General features: G+C 50.6%; 2 long non-coding RNA genes and 5 other non-coding genes across 10 annotated transcripts in view; all 7 read right to left on the bottom strand.

Annotated features, from left to right (window-relative positions):
- LOC116626184 overlaps positions 1-2,593 on the bottom strand; it is a 51,206-nt gene extending 48,613 nt beyond the window's left edge. For all 4 annotated transcript variants that reach the window (XR_004298195.1, XR_004298196.1, XR_004298198.1 and 1 more), the window contains exon 1: positions 2,552-2,593. This is a non-coding gene — a long non-coding RNA (uncharacterized LOC116626184). The remainder of the gene's footprint in view (positions 1-2,551) is intronic.
- A 106-nt stretch (positions 2,594-2,699) lies between these two features.
- Positions 2,700-16,778, bottom strand: LOC116626201. Its single transcript, XR_004298209.1, has 5 exons — positions 16,529-16,778; positions 13,864-14,007; positions 11,218-11,361; positions 8,539-8,682; positions 2,700-2,808 (listed from the first exon to the last, which is right to left on the bottom strand). It is a non-coding gene; the product is annotated as an uncharacterized LOC116626201 (long non-coding RNA).
- Positions 5,545-5,627, bottom strand: LOC116626220. The gene has a single exon (XR_004298212.1). It is a non-coding gene; the product is annotated as a small nucleolar RNA SNORD116 (small nucleolar RNA).
- On the bottom strand, positions 8,263-8,354 carry LOC116626275. Its single transcript, XR_004298262.1, has one exon. It is a non-coding gene; the product is annotated as a small nucleolar RNA SNORD116 (small nucleolar RNA).
- Positions 10,942-11,033, bottom strand: LOC116626274. The gene has a single exon (XR_004298261.1). It is a non-coding gene; the product is annotated as a small nucleolar RNA SNORD116 (small nucleolar RNA).
- LOC116626273 lies at positions 13,588-13,680 on the bottom strand. The gene has a single exon (XR_004298260.1). It is a non-coding gene; the product is annotated as a small nucleolar RNA SNORD116 (small nucleolar RNA).
- Positions 16,252-16,344, bottom strand: LOC116626272. The gene has a single exon (XR_004298259.1). It is a non-coding gene; the product is annotated as a small nucleolar RNA SNORD116 (small nucleolar RNA).
- Positions 16,779-17,390: the final 612 nt, after the last annotated feature.

Genomic DNA, 17,390 nt, shown 5'->3' with positions numbered 1-17,390 from the left:
TGTTGCTTTTAGGCTCTCTCTTTGCTTAGAGGACCCCTTTCAAGATTTCTTGTAGGGCTGGTTTCGTGTTTGCAAATTCCTTTAGTTTTTGTTTGTCCTGGAAGGTTTTTATCTCTCCTTCAATTTTCAATGACAGCCTAGCTGGATATAGTATTCTTGGCTGCATATTTTTCTCATTTAGTGCTCTGAATATATCATGCCAGTCCTTTCTGGCCTGCCAGGTCTCTGTGGATAGGTCTGTTGCCAATCTAATGTTTCTACCATTGTAGGTTACAGATCTCTTCTCCCGAGCTGCTTTCAGGATTTTCTCTTTGTCTCTGAGACTTGTAAGTTTTACTATTAGATGTCGGGGTGTTGATCTATTTTTATTGATTTTGAGAGGGGTTCTCTGTGCCTTCTGGATTTTGATGCCGTTTCCTTTCCCAAATTAGGGAAGTTCTCTGCTATAATTTGTGCCAAAAACCTTCTGCCCTCTCTCTCTTTCTTCTTCTTCTGGGATCCCAATTATTCTAATATTGTTTCATCTTATGGTATCACTTATCTCTCGAATTCTGCCGTTGTGATCCAGTAGTTGTTTCTCTCTCTGTTTTTCTCAGCTTCTTTATTTTCCATCTTTTGGTCTTCTATATCACTAATTCTCTCTTCTGCCTCATTTATCCTAGCAGTTAGAGTTTCCACTTTGGATTGCACCTCATTAATAGCCTTTTTGATTTTGATTTGGTTAGATTTTAGTTCTTTTATTTCTCCAGAAAGGGTTTCTCTAATATCTTCCATGCTTTTTTCAAGCCCAGGTAGTATCTTTAAAATCGTCATTCTGAACTCTAGTTCCAACATCTTACTAATGTCCATATTGATTAAATCCCTGGCAGTCAGTACTGCCTGTTGTTCTTTTTTTTGAGGTGATTTTTTCCACCTTGTCATTTTATTCAGAGGGAATAGATGAATGAGAGAACAAAATGTTAACAGGGTAACAACGTCCCCAGAAAAGATACACTAAACAAATCAGAAAAGACCTGAAACCGGGGAAAAGAAAGGGAAAGAAAGAAAAAAGTAAAGAAAAAAATAAAAACAAATAAACACAAAACAACAACAACAACTACAAAAACAGAATATGATCAAATATGATCAGGCTGATGCATAGATCAGTGCCACACACTAGATTTTGGGAGTATTTTTGTCTGTTAGAAGAAAGTGCCTCCCAAAATTTTAAAGAAAGAAAAACTTATATATGTTCAAAAAATAAGGGTTAATACGATGAAGGGATGGAATATGACCTTAAAGGTGAAAATTATAAAAGATTTTGTAAAAGGAATTGATAAGATAAGAAGTTGGTTGAAAAAAGAAAGAAGAGGATTTTTTAAAAAAAGGGAGAGAATGTGATCAGGAAGGAGACTAGAACATAACCATACACTAGAGATTTAGGGTATATTTTGATCTGTTAGACGCAACTGTATCCCAAAATTTTAAAGAGAGAACAACTTATATATATATACCAAAAATAAGGTTAACTACTATGAAGGGATAGAATATGACTCTAAAAGTGAAAAATAAAAAAAAGATTTTTTAAAAAAGGGATTGATAAGATGTTCGTTGAAAAAGGGAAAAAGAAAAATTAAAAAAAAAAGTTAACTTTGAAAGACTAAAGAATCATGGGGAAAAAGCCATGAATTCTATGTGCAGTATTCCCCTAGCGCTGGCGTTCTGCCATTCTCATTGATCAGTAAACTTGGTCTTAGCTGGCTGTTCTTCCTGATCTTCTGGGGGAGGGGCCTGTTGCTATGGTTCCCAAATGTCTTTGCTGGAGGCAGAATTGCCCGCCCTTTCCGGGTTGGGCTAAGTAATCTGCTCGGGTTTGCTCTCGGGAGCTTTTGTTCTCTGCTAGCTTTTCGTACAGCTTTGACGGAGAAGAGTGAAAATGGTGGCCTCCCAATCTCCTCCCCAGAGGAGCCGAGAACTTGGGACCCCACTCCTCAGTGAGCCCCCAGAGAAAAGCAGTCAACCACTCCTCTCTCCCCAGTATCTGGCCGCACTCCGTGTTCACCCAGCCTGTGACCGAGCTTTTCTATCTTTGGCTCACAACCCCATGTGGAGTCTCCAAACCCAGCAGATCCCTGCAGTGCGGTCCTGCGCCACTCCTCCTGGGGGGAGGAATGGGAGTCTCCCCAGATCTGCTGCTTGTTGGGTCCCTGCTGGAGAAGCAGTGGCCTGACTGTGCCGTGGATCATGGTTTATGGCAACCTGGAGCTGAGAGCCCACTCCTTGGCTCTGTCTCTGCAGCTGGCTTCCCTGCTCTAATACCTGGGAGCTCTGCTGCACTCAGGCACCCCCAGTCTTTCTGTGACCCGGAGGGTCCTGAGACCACACTGTCCCAGCGAGAGTTCCACCCCCCGCTTAGCCACTGGAGCAACGTCCCTCAGCAGAGCCAACTTTCGAAGTTCTGATTTTGAGCTCTGCTGCTCTATTACTTGCCAGAATCGGCCAACAGAGGCCCCCTCCCCCACCTTGTATCTTCCCGAATATCGCCTCAGATTCACTTCTCCGCATGTCCTACCTTCCAGAAAGTGGTCGCTTTTCTGTTCAGAGAGTTGTTGCTATTCTTTTCTTCGATCTCCTGTTGAGTTCGTAGGTGTTTAGAATGGTTTGACCCCTAACCAGCTGAATTCCTGGGAACAGACGAAATCCAGGTTTCCTACTCCTCTGCCATCTTGCTCCTCTCACCCAGTACATCATTAGTTTTTGATGTAGTGTTCCATGATTCGTTGTTTGCGTATAACACGTTACCTTTGGAAATCAGTGTTCTGGTCATTTCTAGAAAGGGAAATTTGTAAAAGTAACAACATCAACACTTCCAATGGTGTGGAATGAAAAATTTCAAGCAATTCCAATGTCATTTCCAACCAATAACACTTGGGGGAAGTTAGGGAAGTTGAAAAGAAAACCTTCCTAATTGAATATTTATAATTAACAGGTTCCAAGGAATTAAATATATAGATATGCATGTGACAACCTACCTGACAAGAAAATTATACTCACTCCTTGAAATGGAGTACCATAGATAGTCATCTTTTATTTAGAAGATACTGGTGTCAAAGTTTCCCCAATTATCCCCCTTAGCATCATTCATTATGAATATAATCCACCTTTAAATACATATAAAATTGGCTGAAGAAATATTAGCCAGTGAAATCTATCTTGAATACCAACAATGAGAAATTTATTATTTTAAAAATGTTTCATGTACTATCTACATGAACCCTTTATTCTAATGTCTAGAAAATAGCCCCCTGGATGATAGGGAAAAAAAAGAAAAAGCTATTCCACTTCTTGTGACTGTTACCATCAATCTAATTAAAATATATTCTAAAACATTCACAGGAATAAGAACAACTCTAAAATTACCATTTGTTTGTTTTACTTGAGATAAAGGCCAAATAAGACTCATTAATTCTTTCAAATAGGCTCTCTGATAGACCTCAATAGACTGCTCCTCATTCAGAAGATTGCATCATCTAAGAAAATAGCATGAATGACTTAAGGGTATGCACAGTCATTTTCCACTGAGTTCATTACTCATGTGTTGGTTCTCCATGGTCTGTTTACTATGAGTATATGGATGCTACCCGTCAAGCAAATAAAATGTTGCCATTTTACCCAACAATTAGATTTATGGACAACTATACAATTAATTTCCCTTAATTTATGCATTCAGGTTAGCTTTCAATACCCTGTTGGTACTACTATCTCACCAACTGAATTCTCCACACAGTTTTTGCCCTGCATGGTCCCTATGCTGGAACTCAGATTATAGAAGAGATGTGTTACTCATTTTGTTCAGATTTCTACAAGATCCATTTTCGAAGTCTTTACTGATATAGGCATATTTATAAAATAGCAATTTAGAATGAGATATGTGACAGACACTAGAGCAATCAGGATTCTATCACCCTGGGAAATGCTGACCCAGCCCCATGGCTGACTAGCATAGCCAATCTTATTCTTATTGGAGTGTTATGATTCCCTAAGAGGAATGTCAGCACTTTCAGGACAAAATGCTTACTGATGTTAGAATTCCCAATAGCCTGTAAGGATGGGAGGCAGAATTATTCCCAATACTTTCCTTCATGTCATACATCAAGGAGAAGGAATAAACTCATCTATATGAAACCCAGTTTTTGGTCCACACCTGCCTGTGGTAAAATTACAATTGTGGAAAGATAAAAGGTATATATGACCATTTGCCAAAACTGCATACGACAGGAGGACTCACTATGTACCTTTATGTAAAAATATACTAATTTATTATTCCTCTAGGATGTTTCTGGTTATTCAAAGTAGAGGAAAGAGTAAAATCTGAAAAATAAAGGAGACTAAAGCTTTGTATAACCCAACAGATTTTTAATACTAATAATAGTTTGTATTAACCAACTATCCACTAACTCAATTAAATTTTGATGACTTAAAAATAATAAGACAACAGAGATACATAAATTTACTATAAACTGTGTATTGTATCAGGAGTGTATAGTTTTATTTCTTCCCAGATGAGGGAGCACTTCAAAATCAGCACTTCATTGGTGCAGTGATGAGATTCCATGGAATTCTAATATTATACCCAGTCTACAAAGTACATAGGAAATTGGAGAAGTTGCAAGACAAAATTTTCCTAATGGAATATTTAGTTATAAAAAGTTAGTTATAAGAATTCATAATGGATATTCATTCATCTGATGACAAGAATGATTATGCTCACAATTTTGATCAAAATAGTACAGAAATAATTGTTTCTAAGATATTTTTCTCAAAATTTCCCCAGCAGACTCATGTAAAATTATGTATTATAACTAGGGTGTCTCTCTAAACACATTACAAACCCATTGATGATATATGAAAGTGGCCAATGAAATTCATTTAAGAATCCAAGAATTTTAAATATAATCATCTCACATCTAAAAATGTTTAATCTAGCATGTAGTTGAAGCCATCACTTGAAAGTATATGAAATTTCTTGCTCAGATAATAGAAAAGGCAAATAAAACAATGTGTAAACAACTGTTCTGATCATCTCTAGTGACTGGGATGACAAGCAAATTAAAATATACTATGATGATTCCACATAAGGTATCTACTTTTCAATTTACATACAATTGTTCCACTTAAAAGAAAATGAGAAGTAAAATTTCATAGTATCTTTGGATTTTGATAATCTAATTACCCCAAAGACACTGATCATGACTCAGAAGATTCCGGGAGCTCAAACACGTAAATAGATCAAATGTAGTCACAAACATTTCTCATGGGACTCATTATTTAAGTGTTGGTTCCACAGGGTCTATTTATGACTTATGTGTAGATACTGGTAGCCAAAAGTTGTAATATTGTTCCACAATTGGTTATATAGACCTTTCTACAATTCATTTTCTCTAGCACATGCCAGCGTGTTATTTTTCAAATACCACAGTACTTTTTTTTTTTTTTTTTTTTGGTAACACTTGCTGACCAAACTGAATTCCCCTCCACATTTTTGTTTAGCATGATCCATGGGGTAGACCTCAGCTCACAGAAGTTATTTTTGTTACTCACTTTGTTCATATTCCAACAAGAACCATTTGTGGAGTCATCATTTATCCAGGAACATTTATAAAAGGGACCATCAGAATGAGATACGTGGTAGACACTGAGCATTCAGGATTCTGTTACCCTAGGAGACATTGATCCACACTAACTTGATCACAGTAACCAGAATCACTGATGACCCAGTGCTGATTAGAATAGCCAGAGTCTCATTGTCATTGAAGTGCTACAATAACCTGAGAGGAATGTCAATATCTTCAGGAAAAAATGCTTACTGATATGAGAATTCCCATTGGCATTTGAATATATTCTGGCAGACCTATACCTGAAGAGCTCCTTCATGTAATATGTCAAAGGATAAACTCTTTCATATGAAACCCATTTCTGTCCATCTTGAACTGTAGTAATAAATACATATAAAAATGAAAATAATGTACATTTGTCAACCAAGCAAAAGATAGTAAAATTCACTGTGTACATACATTTAAATTTAACTACATAAATTAATTTACTTGGATATTTTTTAATTATTTTAAGAAGAAAAGAGTGCAAATTCTGGAAATAAAAAAAAGACAGAAACTATGAATGACTCAATAGATTATAATGCCTCACAGCACAAATAGAAGGAGAAGAGAAAATCAAAAGATACCAACAAAAGATTAAAAACCATGATGTAGTAGTCTCACAAAGATTTAAAATTAGTGATGATAAACATATTTACCTTGTAACTACAAGATCTGTGGAAACAAACTAAAATAAAGCTAGCATCAGATAACAAACAAAGAGAAACTGTAAAAAAAAAAAAGAAACTTTAAAAATTATATAAAAATCTCATAGGATAGGCTCATTATTAGTGTTGACAAAACAGGAAGACAATAAATGAACTTAGTATGAATCAAAAGATTTTATCCAATCTTGGAAGAAAGAACATAAACTAAAATATTCACAAAATTAACATGTGATAAGAAATTAAGATTCTCAATATCACATCATTAGAAAACATGATAACATAAGGGAAGTCAAAAAAACTAAATTAGCAGTATAAAACTGAAAATATGATTTCACTAACAAATATAAAAATTATTCATTTGACATTTCAGTAACAAAAGGACATTTGGAAAACAAATAAAAAAAAGTTCAATTCCATTAAGATTTTACAAATAATTACAATGGAAAACAATAGAAGGATATATATGTGTATATGTAGAAAGTTAAGTATGAGTGAAATTCATTAAATCACAATATATTGATTATATAAAGTTTCCTGTCTTCACAATGAGTAATCACATACCTGAAGACTAATGACTAACATAGGGTAATGTGAATTATGACACACTGTATGACCTAAATATAAGAGATACACTTCATTAAATCCACTACCTTCCACAGGACACTAAAAAGTTTTGAATACACTGTTCCAAATAAAAATTTGATAAAATGTGGACAGACAACCTCAGGTACCATTCCAAAGAACTACACTTGGAAGAGAGAACAAGACCACAAAACCATGAGATTGTCATCATCAAGTGGCACACCAAGAACACTAGCAAAAGAAGAAGATATCCACCTGAACTGTACAAAAGACATTTAAAAGCACAGTTAATATGACAGGCATGGTGCAATATGTTCCACTGGAAAAAAAAAAAAAATCCAAAAAGCACTGGGAAATTTCAATGCTAAGATACTAAGAAAAAAAATTTCATAAAAGTAAATCATTTTGCTGAATAATTCACGTTCATAATTGGGATAGATCAATAATATGATGTGAACACAAAGCTGAAACACACAATATAGACAAAAGGATCCTAAGGAGGAATGCAAAATGAAAAAACAAAAAAGCCTGAATCACTGAAATATACATGATTTCTAAATACTAAGGGAATAAACAGCATATATAGAAACATGAAAAAGAAAAACCACAAAACAAAAAATGTGAAGGATACACAAAGTGTGAAGATGAAGGGGATGGAAAAACACATAAACAGTATATCATAAACAGCATGTTAAAAAAAAATTGAAAAAAATATCATTTATACTAGGATCCTACCTGAGGGGATGAAGACGTCAGACTCAAACGGATAAAAATATTTTTTCAAAGGGAAAAACGTAGTAAGAGGCAATGAAAGGCACTCCACAGACTATCTCTCAGGAAGGGCACTCAGAATATCAAAAAACAAGACCACAAGGCCACTAAACTGACTAGAACCGACAACCCAGGAAAACTACAGAGCACGCCAGGAGCCCTCTGCCATGGAGCAGCTGAGGAAGAAGCCTGCCCCGAGCCTGGCCTGAAGTCCTTCTCTTGTCCCGCGTCACAAACCTATCTGCCCTGGAGTGGACAAGGCACAAGGGCAAGGGAGGAGCAGGGCCCCGGGGCGGCAGCGGGGGTGGGGGTGAGCGGTGGTGGTAGGGCCTCAGTGACTCCAAGGCAGCCTGCTCCCGCGCCGCGTGGAACGCCGACCTCTGCCACCCGCACCCTCCCGGGCCGCTCTAGGAGAGCCCAGACCTTTGCACGCAGTTGGCCCCGGTCACCGTGGGCAATCCCTAGGGGTGGGGATGGTCCTCCTTCTGCCGCTGAGACTTTCCCCGCCAGACGGCGACTTCCAAACCTGGCGCACACTCCTAGCTACCCGCAAAGCTATCGGATGGCATGTGTCCCTCACTCAGAGTTCCCGGGTGGAGCCACGTGCTGGACCTCAGTTCCGATGAGGATGACGGTAGGGATTGTACTCATTTTGTTCAGATTTCCAAGGAATGCATTTGTAGGGAGTCATCATCGATCGGAGCACGTGTCAGGACATGGAACATTAAAAGTGCCGGTTCCAGCCTGGGACAGTGGATGCGTTCACACACATCAGCCCTCGGCAGAACCCAGGGCCAAGCCACCGCGCAGTCAGGGGAGCCATCCTCGGCCAAGGAGGCCTCGCGAAGATCCCCGGCCAGTTGAGGCAGAGGCGAGTCTCTTACCGCTTATGCTGGCAGCTCCCACGTGACTGCAGACCACACAGCGCTACTCTCCCCGGCTGTCTTCGCCATGGAGACGGGGCATCGCTGATGAGGCAGAATGGGACTCACCCATGCTCACGGACGCCCACGTCCAGCCAGCTCCACCTGGGAAGTGGGGAGAAGAGACAGGTGCGCTTCAGCATGGGTGACAGGTCTGTGGGCACCCACGGCAGTGCCTCGCAGCGGGGACACACTGCTCTGCCTCTCCCTACAATCTGGGGGCTCCTCCCCTGCCTGCGGACAGACACCCACATGTGGACGCTTCCAAGCATGGGGGCGTGAGGTACGGGGTGGGGGAAGGAGGGAAGGGTGGCGGGAAGGGGAGCGGGTCACGGGCGTGGGAGGGGGAGGAGGTGGGGGTGGGCAGTGAGGGCCACCCTGGGCACAGAGTGCTGCAAAAGAAACGAGTCCCCAGTCCACGCACCCCACCACTGGTCTCCTACACACTGTCCACACGGCCATAGGGGGATCTCGTGGACCTCGCCCTCCCACGGTCTGGGTCCCAGCCCAGAACACCTCTGCCCAACAGCCAGGGCCCTGGCAGGGAGCAAACCCACCCGCACCACCTACTCCTCCCGAGAGCGAGTACAGGCCAGGCAGACACGAACCGCCATCAGCTAGCTAGCCCAAGGGAACAGCCCTCAGCTCGAGGGGGACTGCCCCAGGAGCAATGAGCCAGGAAGCTTCCGGGAGAGAATCCTTTGTGGCCTAGGGCCATGGGAGTACAAGTGGCCTCCCACAGCCGGGCACCCATGCTCCTGCCCTCTCTGCCATGGCCAGATCCCCTCCCTTTTTCAATGCAGAAAGCCCACCTGGGGCTCGAGAGACCCCCCAATTGCCTAGGTGCCAGTGACCAATCCATCTGGCAGGAGGTCACCTAACACTGGTTCTCGCGGGCTCCGGAGCAGGAACCATGCAAGGAGTGACCTCGCACTCTCATGCCACTCGTGTGTCCGCCCTCATCCAAGGGTCACCCATGGAGGCCCATGTCATTAGAAGCCCGTGGGGCCCTGCGACATGGCCCAATCCTGCCCTGGGGGCCACGCCCCAGGGGGCCGCGCGTTGGACCAGGAGCACTGCCTGGCCTCAGAACACGACCCAGCCATCCCTGAGCCTGGGGTACCCACCTCTGCCCCAAAAGCAAGCACACGGGAACGATGTGTGGGTCTGGCCACCGGGCAGAAAGACCCGTCAGCACGTACCCTGATCCCGCAGCCTCTCCTGCCCCTAGTCCAAGAGCAATTCTCACGGCACTGTTCCCTGCCACATTCTGCCAGGTGGTGACCGCTGACCTCCGGATGGAAACCCAAACTTCTGGGGAAACATGCATGGGTCGGCCACCCATTTTGAAGGAGACTCTCCAGGGGCCCATTTACTGCCTTGCCCGCGGAAGTCAGCTGTGGAGGGGAGGGCAGGGCGTTGGAAAGGGCATTGGCCCCCAGATTTGACCTGCCCATCTGAAACCCACCGGACACCCCAAGACACCCAGGCACTGCCGCCTCCCCCTATGAGGAAACACATCACGCCTGCTGCAGTTGGACACCTTGGCCTCCCGAGGCTCACCGTCACCCGGGCAGGCTTCTCTGCTGCATTCCTGCGGCCAGAGGTGACCTGTCCCAGCAGGGGGATCACCCCGCCTCCAGCCCCACGTCGACTAACGAGTTGTTCCAGGGACCACAGTTCTAACTGCCTCTATCTCTGCTGAGGACTTCCCCTGGTCCCCCGTGGGCCACGGCCCTTTAACCTCAGAGCCACGTCCCTGTAAGCCCCCATGATGGCCATGGCCCACAGGATGGATGCTGTCACCCAGGCGATACGGTTGGCATAGCCGACCTCCCCAATCCGACGCCCCCTGAGCCTGCCCTTCCAGGGCACTCCACGAGCCCTCTGCCACAGAGCAGCTGAGGAAGAAGACTGACCCGAGCATGGCCTGAGGCCCTTCTCCTATCCCGTGTCCAAAAGTCTCTACCCTGGACGGACAAGGAACAAGGGCAGGGCGGAGCAGGGCCCTGCCTGGGGCAAGGACCGAGACCAGGGCCGTGCCCCAGGCAGCGCTGGGGGTGGGAGTGAGTGGTGGTGGTAGGGCCTCAGTGACTCCAAGGCAGCCTGCTCCCACACAGCGTGGTACGCCGACCTCTGCCACCCGCACCCTCCCGGGCCGCTCTAGGAGAGGCCAGACCTTTGCATCCAGAAGGCCAGAGTCGCGGCGGGCATTCCCTAGGGGTGGGGGTGGGCATCCCTCTGCCGCTGAGACTTTCCCCGCCAGACAGCGACTTCCAAACCTGGCGCACACTCCTAGCTACCCGCAAAGCTATCGGATGGCATGTGTCCCTCACTCTGAGTTCCCGGGTGGAGCCACGTGCTGGACCTCAGTTCCGATGAGGACGACGGTAGGGATTGTACTCATTTTGTTCAGATTTCCAAGGAATGCATTTGTAGGGAGTCATCATCAATCCGAGCACATTTCAGGACATGGAACATTAAAAGTGTACGGCTCCAGCCTGGGACAGCCGATGCATTCACACACATCGGCCCTCGGCAGAACCCAGGGCCAAGCCACCACGCAGCCAGGGGAGCCATCCTCGGCCAAGGAGGCCTTGGGAAGACCCCAGCCGGCTGAGGCAGAGGTGAGCCTCTTACCGCTTATGCCAGCAGCTCCCACGTGACCGCAGACAACACAGCGCTGCTCTCCCAGGCTGTTTTCGCCTCACAGGCTGGGCATCACCGATGAGGCAGAATGGGACTCCCCGATGCTCACAGACACCCACGGCCAGCCAACTCCACCTGGGAAGTGGGGAGAAGAGACAGGTGCGCTTCAGCATGGCGGACAGGTCTGTGGGCATCCACGGCAGTGCCTCGCAGCGGGGACACACTGCTCTGCCTCTCCCTATGATTTGGGTGCTCCTCCCCTGCCTGCGGACAGACACCCACACGTGGACGCTTCCAAGCATGGGGGCGTGAGGTACGGGGTGGGGGAAGGAGGGAAGGGTGGCGGGAAGGGGAGCGGGTCGTGGGAAAGGGAGGGGGAGGAGGTGGGGACGGGCAGCGAGGGCCACTCTGGGCACAGAGTGCTGCAAAGGAAATGAGTCCCCAGTCCACGCACTCCACCACTGCTCTCATACATGCTGTCCGCCCAGCCATAGGGGGATCTCGTGGACCTCGCCCTCCCACGGTCTGGGTCCCAGCCCAGAACACCTCCACCCAACAACAGCCCTCACAGCACCTACTCGTCCCGAAAGAGAAGTGCATTCCACAGAGACACAAAACGGCATTGGAAAGCTAGCCCAAGGGGACAGTTCTCAGCTCGAGGGGAACCACTCCAGGAGCAATGAGCTGGAAGCTTCTGGGAGAGGACGCTTCGTGGCCTAGGGCCACGGGGGCACAAGTGGCCTCCTGCAGCTGGCTACCTATGCTCCTGCCCTCTCTGCCATGGCCAGATCCCCTCCCTTGTTCAATGCAGAAAGCCCACCTGGGGCTTGAGAGTCCCCACTTCCCGAGGTGCCAGCGACCAACCATCTGGCAGCAGGTCACCTAACACTGGTTCCGGCGGGTTCCAGAGCAGGACCTGTGCAGGGGGTGACCTCACATGCTCATGCCACTTGTGTGTCCGCCCACATCCAACTGTCACCCACGGAGGCCCGCGTCGCCAGAAGCCCACCGGGCCCTGCACTGTGGCCCGATCCTGCCCTGGGGGCCATGCCACAGGGGGCCAAGCCTTGGACCGGGAACACTGCCTGACCTAAGAACACAACCCAGCCGTCCCCGGGCCTGGGGTACCCACCTCTGCCCCAAAAGCAAGTACACGGGAACCATGTGTGGATCTGGCCACCGGGCAGAAAGACCCATCAGCACATACCCTGATCCCACAGCCTCGCCTGCCCCTAGTCCAAGACCAACTCTCGTGGCACTGTTCCCCGCCACATTCCGCCAGTTGGTGCCCACTGCCCTCCCACTGGAAACCCAAACTTCTGGGGAAACTTGCATGGCCTGGTTACCCAACCTGAGGGAGCCTCTCCAGGTCACCATTCACTGCCACGCCTGCCAAAGTCAGCTCTGGAGGGGAGGGGAGGGCGTAGGAAAGGGCACTGGTGCCCAGATTCAACCTGCCCATCTGAACACCACTGGCAACCCCAAGACGCCCAGGCGCTGCCACCTCCCCCTAAGAAGAAACGCGTCAAACCCACCAGAGACGGGCGCCCTGGCCTCCCGAGGCTCACCGTCACCCGGGCAGGCTTCTCTGCTGCATTCCTGCGGCCAGAGGTGACCTGTCCCAGCAGGGGGATCACCCCGCCTCCAGCCCCACGTCGCACTAATGAGTCGTTCCAGGGACCACAGTTCTAACTACCTCTATCTCTGCCGAGGGCTTCCCACGGTCGCCCGTGGGCCACGTCCATTTGATGTCACTGCCACATCCCTGTAAGCCACCATGATGGCCACGGCCCACAGGATGGATGCTGCCGCCCAGGCGATGCGGTCAGCGCAGCCGACCTCCCCATTCCTGAAACCCCCTGAGCCTGCCCTACCAGAAAGGCACTCCTCGAGCCCTCTGCCATGGAGCAGCTGAGAAGAAGGCTGCCCCGAGCCTGGCCTGAGGCCCTTCTCCTGTCCATTTTCCAAAACCTCTCTGCTTTGGAGCAGACAAGGCACAAGGGCAATGGAAGGGGAGGGCCCGAGGCTGGGGCTGTGGGTGGGGTGGCGGCGGGGGTGGAGGTGAGCGGTGGCGAGGAGGGCCTCAGTGACTCCAAGGCAGCCTGAATCCGTGTGGCCTGGTAGGCCGACCTCTGCCACCCTCACCCTCCCAGGCCGCTCTAGGAGAGGCCAGACCTTTGCACCCAGAAGGCCTGAGTCGCAGCAAGCAATCCCTAGGTGTGGGGGTGGGCATCCCTCTGCTGCTGAGACTTTCCCCCACCATACAGCGGCTTCCAAACCTGGCGCACACTCCTAGCTACCCGCAAAGCTATCGGATGGCATGTGTCCCTCACTCAGAGTTCCCGGGTGGAGCCACGTGCTGGACCTCAGTTCTGATGAGGACGACGGTAGGGATTGTCACTCATTTTGTTCAGATTTCCAAGGAATGCATTTGTAAGGAGTCATCATCGATCCAAGCACGTGTCAGGACATGGAACATTAAAAGTGCCGGTTCCAGCCTGGGACAGTGGATGCGTTCACACACATCGGCCCTCGGCAGAACCTAGGGCCAAGCCACCACGCACCCAGGGGAGCCATCCTCGGCCAAGAGGCCTCAGGAAGGACCCCAACCATCTGAGGCAGAGGCGAGCCTCTTACCGCTTATGCCGGAAGCTCCCAGGTGACCGCAGACCACACAGCGCTACTGTCCCGGGCTGTCTTCGCCATGGAGACCGGGCATCGCTGATGAGGCAGAATGGGACTCACCCATGCTCACGGACGCCCACGTCCAGCCAACTCCGCCTGGGCAGTGGGGAGAAGAGACAGGTGCGCTTCAGCATGGGTGACAGGTCTGTGGGCATCCACGGCAGTGCCTCGCAGCGGGGACACACTGCTCTGCCTCTCCCTACAATCTGGGGGCTCCTCCCGTGCCTGCGGACAGACACCCACACGTGGACGCTTCCAAGCATGGGGGCGTGAGGTACGGGGTGGGGGAAGGAGGGAAGGGTGGCGGGAAGGGGAGTGGGACATGGGCGTGGGAGGGGGAGGAGGTGGGGGTGGGCAGTGAGGGCCACCCTGGGCACAGAGTGCTGCAAAGGAAATGAGTCCCCAGTCCACGCACCCCACCACTGTTCTCCTACACACAGTCCACATGGCCATAGGGGGATCTCGTGGACCTCGCCCTCCCACGGTCTGGGTCCCAGCCCAGAACACCTCTACCCAACAACGGCCCTCTCAGGTGCAAACCCGCTCACAGCACTTACTCATCCTGAAAGCAAAGTGCATTCCAGGGAGACACAAAACGGCATTGGCAAGCTAGCCCAAGGGGACAGTTCTCAGCTCGAGGGGAACCACCCCAGGAGCAATGAGCTGGAAACTTCTGGGAGAGGACGCTTCGTGGCCTAGGGCCATGGGGGCACAAGTGGCCTCCCGCAGCCGGCCACCTATGCTCCTGCCCTCTCTGCCATGGCCAGATCCCCTCCCTTGTTCAATGCAGAAAGCCCACCTGGGGCTTGAGAGTCCCCACTTCCCAAGGTGCCAGCGACCAACCATCTGGCAGCAGGTCACCTAACACTCGTTTGGGTGGGCTCCAGAGCAGGACCACTGCAAGGGGTGACCTCACACGCTCATGTGACTTGCGTGTCCGCCCGCATCCAACTGTCACCCACGGAGGGCCGCGTCGCCAGAAGCCCACTGGGCCCTGCACTGTGGCCCGATCCTGCCCTGGGGGCCACGCCACAGGGGGCCGAGGCTTGGACCGGGAACACTGCCTGACCTAAGAACACAACCCAGCCGTCCCCGGGCCTGGGGTACCCACCTCTGCCCCAAAAGCAAGCACACAGGAACCATGTGTGGATCTGGCCACCGGGCAGAAAGACCCATCAGCACATACCCTGATCCCACAGCCTCGCCTGCCCCTAGTCCAAGACCAACTCTCGTGGCACTGTTCCCCGCCACATTCCGCCAGTTGGTGCCCACTGCCCTCCCACTGGAAACCCAAACTTCTGGGGAAACTTGCATGGCCTGGCTACCCAACCTGAGGGAGCCTCTCCAGGTCACCATTCACTGCCACGCCTGCCAAAGTCAGCTCTGGAGGGGAGGGGAGGGCGTAGGAAAGGGCACTGGTGCCCAGATTCAACCTGCCCATCTGAACACCACTGGCAACCCCAAGTCGCCCAGGCGCTGCCACCTCCCCCTAAGAGGAAACGCGTCAAGCCCACCGGAGACGGGCGCCCTGGCCTCCCGAGGCTCACCGTCACCCGGGCAGGCTTCTCTGTTGCATTCCTGCGGCCAGAGGTGACCTGTCCCAGCAGGGGGATCACCCCGCCTCCAGCCCCACGTCGCACTAATGAGTCGTTCCAGGGACCACAGTTCTAACTGCCTCTATCTCTACCGAGGGCTTCCCACGGTCGCCCGTGGGCCACGTCCATTTGACGTCACTGCCACATCCCTGTAAGCCACCATGATGGCCACGGCCCACAGGATGGATGCTGCCGCCCAGGCGATGTGGTCAGCGTAGCCGACCTCCCCATTCCTGAAACCCCCTGAGCCTGCCCTACCAGAAAGGCACTCCTCGAGCCCTCTGCCATGGAGCAGCTGAGGAAGAAGGCTGCCCCGAGCCTGGCCTGAGGCCCTTCTCCTGTCCATTTTCCAAAACCTCTCTGCTCTGGAGCAGACAAGGCACAAGGGCAATGGAAGGGGAGGGCCCGAGGCTGGGGCCGTGGGTGGGGTGGCGGCGGGGGTGGAGGTGAGCGGTGGCGAGGAGGGCCTCAGTGACTCCAAGGCAGCCTGAATCCGTGTGGCCTGGTAGGCCGACCTCTGCCACCCTCACCCTCCCAGGCCGCTCTAGGAGAGGACAGGCCTTTGCAGCCAGGCGGACCGAGTTGCGGCAAGCAATCCCTAGGTGTGGGGGTGGGCATCCCTCTGCCGCTGAGACTTTCCCCCACCATACAGCGGCTTCCAAACCTGGCATGCACTCTAGCTACCCGCAAAGCTATCGGATGGCATATGTCCCTCACTCAGAGTTCCCGGGTGGAGCCACGTGCTGGACCTCAGTTCCGATGAGGACGACAGTAGGGATTGTCACTCATTTTGTTCAGATTTCCAAGGAATGCATTTGTAGGGAGTCATCATCGATCCGAGCACATTTCAGGACATGGAACGTTAAAAGTGCCGGGCTCCAGCCTGGGACAGCCGATGCGTTCACACACATTGGCCCTCAGCAGAACCCAAGGGCAAGCCACCACGCGGCCAGGGAACCATCCTCGGCCAAGGAAGCCTCACGAAAGACCCTGGCTGGTTGAGGCAGAGGTGAGTCTCTTACCGCTTATGCTGGCAGCTCCCACGTAACCGCAGACCACACAGCACTACTCTCCCAGGCTGTCTTCGCCACGCAGACCGGGCATCACTGATGAAACTGAATGGGACTCGCCAATGCTCACGGACACCCAAGTCCAGCCACCTCCACCTGGGATGTGGGGAGAAGAGACAGGTGCGCTTCAGCATGGGTGACAGGTCTGTGGGCACCCACGGCAGTGCCTCACAGTGGGGACACACTGCTCTGCCTCTCCCTACAATCTGGGGGCTCCTCCCCTGCCTGCGGACAGACACATGTGGATGCTTCCAAGCATGGGGGCGTGGGGTACAGGATGGGGGATGGAGGGAAGGGTGGCCAGAAGTGGAGCTGGTCACGGGCAGGGGAGGGGGAGGAGGTGGGGGTGGGCAGCTGGGGCCAGCCTGAGCACAGAGTGCTGCAAAAGAAACGAGTCCCCAGTCCACGCACCCCACCACTGGTCTCCTACAGGCCATCTGCACGGCCTTCAGGGGATCTCGTGGACCTCGCCCTCCCACGGTCTGGGTCCCAGCCCAGAACACCTCTGCCCAGCAGCCATGGCCCTCGCAGGTTGCAAACCCACTAGCGGCACCTACTCATCCCGAGAGTGAAGTTCACACCAGGTGGACTCGAAACGGCATCGGCAAGCTAGCCCAAGGGAACTGCCCTCGGCTCAAGGGGAAACGCCCCAGGAGCAATGAGCCCAGAAGCTTCATCAAGAGGACCCTTCGTGGCCTAGGGCCACAGGGGCACAAGTGGCCTCCCACAGCTGGCCACCCACGCTCCTGCCCTCTCTGCCTCGGGAGATCCCGTCCCTTGATCAATGCAGAGAGGCCACATGGGGCTCGAGAGA

Source organism: Phoca vitulina, unplaced genomic scaffold (genome assembly GCF_004348235.1).
Source record: "Phoca vitulina isolate PV1807 unplaced genomic scaffold, GSC_HSeal_1.0 scaffold84, whole genome shotgun sequence".
NCBI lineage: Eukaryota > Metazoa > Chordata > Mammalia > Carnivora > Phocidae > Phoca > Phoca vitulina.
This window is presented reverse-complemented; position numbering and strand designations above follow the sequence as displayed.